The sequence below is a fragment of the Trichosurus vulpecula genome, chromosome 5, assembly GCF_011100635.1.
Source record: "Trichosurus vulpecula isolate mTriVul1 chromosome 5, mTriVul1.pri, whole genome shotgun sequence".
Lineage (NCBI taxonomy): Eukaryota > Metazoa > Chordata > Mammalia > Diprotodontia > Phalangeridae > Trichosurus > Trichosurus vulpecula.
In genome coordinates this window covers 74,776,111-74,780,295 of record NC_050577.1, presented here as the reverse complement: position 1 = coordinate 74,780,295, position 4,185 = coordinate 74,776,111, and positions in this window count along the sequence as shown.

Sequence of the window (4,185 nt, the reverse complement as noted above, 5' to 3'; positions counted from 1 at the left end):
AGGATGAGTTCTGAGAAAAGGACATTAGAATCGGCAATTAAGATCAGCGGTAATTTGGGGAGACCAGTTTCAGTTGAATGATGAGGTTGGCAACTAGAATGCAGAGGATCTAGAAGAGAATGAGAAGGGAAGGAGTGGAGGTACCAATTACAAATGGCTTTCTCAAAGAGTGTAGTCATAAAAGGAAGAAGAGACAAAGGGCACAAGCTAGAAAGGATAGTCAGATCAAGTAAGGGATTTTTAAGAATGAAGGAGATGAGCTTGTTAGTCAGAAGCAGAGAAACAGCCAGTAGATAGGGAGAAATTGAAGATTAGAGAGTGACTGAGGATGATTTTGAAATCTGCTGGAGAAAATGGAATGGGATCAAGGGTGCATGTTGAGGGGTTTGCCTTGATATGGAGAAGGGTCACTCCTTTGTGGGAGGTAGTGGGAGGAGACATCTGTATACAATGAGATGAAGTCAAAGGAAGAAGAGAGGACTATTGGTGAATGGCCTCAATTTTTTTCAGTGAAATGTGAGGCAAGGCTCTCATTTGAGGAGGGGACAGTAATTGACATGGAGGTGTGAGGAGAGATGAAAAGATTTGGAATAATTACTGTAATGAGTAGTTAATGGATTAGAGAAGTATAAAAAGATTGCCTTGCTGCAGTGAGGGCCCAGTTGAGACTATGTAACAAATTTGTAGTAAGCCCAGACAGCATGGTTTCTTTATATTCTCCAGCTCTGTTCAGCAACACATGAGTAGGAGCAAAGACAGCAGATGGTGGGGCTTGGCAAGGTATAATTGGCAATAGGACATGGGGTCAAGGAGCTCAAGTGTAAAACATAATATAGAGCCAGGGCTGTAAGTCTGTATTCACTGGGTAATAAGAGGAAGACACAATGGTATGCCCAGAACATAAATAAATATTAGAAACCTGAACTATGCATCAAGGCTTCTGCTCATTAATTGTTTCACTTCAACCAATCTTAGGGGATCATAAGCATGTTCCTACTGGGTAATTTAGTACTGGCTTTTAATCAAGTACTAATTGCTATGGTCTAGACCAGGGTGGATCACAGAACTCAAAAGCTAGGAAGGACCTTAGAGGTCTTTTAGTCCAATTCTTTCATCTTTACAGATAAGAAGAGTAGCCTAAGAAAATTAATTCTCCAAAATCATAAAGGAATCATTGTGTGGTGGAGAGATCACTCAATTTGGAGTCAGAAGATCTGGGTTTAAATTCCAAACACAGTACTTACTTTATTTAGAATATTTTGTTGTTCAATCATTTCAGTCATTCTCAATTTGGGATTTTCTTGACAAAGACACTGCAGTGATTTGCCACTTCCTTCTTCAGCTCATTTTACAAATGAGGAACTGAGGCAAACAAGGTTAAGTGACTTGCCCAAGGTCACACAGCTAGTGAGTATCTGAGGCCAGATTTGAACTCAAGATGATGAGTTTTCTTGACTCCAAGCCCAGCACTCTATCCCCTTTGAGATCTAGCTGTTAGATCCATTTACTACTTGCATAACCTTAAGGAAGTAATTTTTCTTTTCAAGCCTGGTTTTCTCATCTGTATAATGGGGGTGTTGGACTGGATTATCTCTAAGGTAGCAGAAATGGGATATGAATCCAGGTATTCTGACTCTGGATACAGGGCTGTTTACACTATACCACTGGCTTAGACTAACAAGCCTCTGAAAAAGGCCAGAGTTCCACAGAAGTCTGGGAAAAGTGAGTTGGGCTATCTTGCAAATGGTGTTTTGTGTGTGTGAAATCATCCATCTTTTTCATACTTCAAGTGTGTATGCGGGTATTGACTCATCTAATTCTTCTGTTTGGGTCATGAGGTGTTTGTTCTCCTGCTTGATTTATACTCTCAGCCAGTAGGTGGGACTCAGCAGGTGGAATCCACCAATCAGCAAGCAGTAAGCAGGGAAATTCTTCTAGTCACAGCATTCTAGCAACAACATCAACAGGATTTACCCAACCTAATGAATCCCCACTAAGAGCAAATATGAGATCTGGGCCTCAGGTTAATCAGTGATTACAATTGCCCTGAGCCTCCTATGGTTTTGCCTTCACTGCCATCAAGTTCCACCTTAGTAATGCATCTACTTAGCCATCAAGTGCTACGATTTGGTGAACTAATTAGTAACAAGGGCATCCTTGCAACACAGAACATCAACACTGAAAGGGACAGAGACCATCGGTGTGTTTCCTCTGACATATGCCTCTGTGTATTGTCCTACCAGTCTGAATTTAGATAGGCTCATGACCAGAAGGAGTAGCTACCAGGTGAAGAATTGGGGGGAGGAGGCAGCCACAGAAATTCCACTAAGGGTAGAAGGGTTACCATTTGCCCAATCAGAAGAATGGAGTACCAGTGAAATCAATCCATATCTTTCTACCATACCACAATGATTCTGGGGTTGATGTGCTTTGATCCAGTAAAATGGAAGAAAGGAAAGTATGGTGGTACAATCAATCCATCGATCAATCACGAAACATTTAGGGATACACAGCCATAAACAGAAACCATTCCTGTCTTCAAGCTTACATTCTATTTGGGGAGCTAACATGTACATAAGTATATATAAAATACATACATGAAAATTTGGGGGAAGGAGCACTAATTAAGGTATTGTGGTATAAGTGTACGTTTTGGAGTGGAAAGATTTGGGTTCAAGACCTGACTGCTATTTATTTAACTAGGTTAAACTCGGATAAGTTACAACCTCTCGTGGCCCTTGCAAGGCAGGCATATAGTCCCTCTCTGAATGTGCCCGAGATAGCCCTTGCAAGACAGACATATAGTCCCTCTCTGAATGTGCCTGAGACAGCCCTTGCAAGGCAAACATATGGTCCCATTTCATTAAGCCTCTACTCAAAGCCCTTCCACCGTAGTAGAACCTGCTAGAGCTCATGCTCCTCTGGCAAAGTGTTAGATGATCGAGGATCAAACTCATGCCTTGGTGACATATCAGGAGAAAGCATGGAAAGCTAGAATATAAAATAATACATCTGCACATAGGAGAGATATAAAAAAAAGGGCCAAGTGTAGTATTATGATGAGGGAAAAGAACCTGATGTCCAGGAGTGGAATCTCACTACCCCTACATTTCCCTTCTGTCTCTACCTTAGTCTCATCCTCAGCCTCAAGTAATACATTGGTTCCCAAATGCAAACAAAGGTTACACATCAAAAAGCAAACAATACAAGACTAATACTCATGTGCTGGAACTTTTATATTTATTTTACAATCACTTTGGTAAGGAACAATGAATTAATGAATTGAAAAAACCAATTTATTAAAGCTCACTATGTGCCAAGCCCTGTTCTAAGCACTGAGAATACAAAGACAAAATCAATAGCAGTCTTGCCTTCAAGGAGCCTATATTCTAATGAAGAATTAACATGTGTAGGTGAATGGTAGCCATTAGGTAACATTAGGAAGGTTACCAGGAGTGGGGGCCATGGGAAAATTGACTTTTTATTACAACCCTCACAATTTCCCTCCCCAACTATTATTTACATCATTGTTTTGTTCTTATTATTCTTTTCCATCTTGCCTTTATGGATTGTTGATATGCCTACATACATTTTTATTGACTTGTGACATGTTTATATAGACATAATTCAAAATTAATTGCCTGATCTTCTGATCCAATAACTTCTTTATTATTAAAGTTCTATGACTTCAAAAAATTTGAAAATTCCTTCTGCAAACTATAAATAGAAAAGGATATTGAGAAGGGATCAGTAATAACTTTTTTCCTCCTATCACACCGGAAATTTTCCTCATAGAAAGCAGACCAAATGCACATTTATAGCACCCTCTTTCTAAAAATAGCTTAACTATCTTAACAGATGCCTTAAAATAAAAAAGATATGTAAAAGAAACTAGACTAAAATTATATCCAATCATATTAACCTCAATAATAATTCAATCTGTATCTATTGAATATCCATTGTGTTAAGAGTATTATAAGGAAGTTAGACAGGCAAAGAAAAATATCCCAATTAGATTGCTTTGAACATGTGTGAGTTTCACACCTCTCACAAACCTGGACAATAAATAGAACTGACAATGTTACATCATCTTAAGGTCAGTTTCTAGCAAATAACCGTGTATTATTGTCACTACAAGATTTTGAGCCACTGGTCCATATCACAGTGTAGTTAAGTATGGGAAGC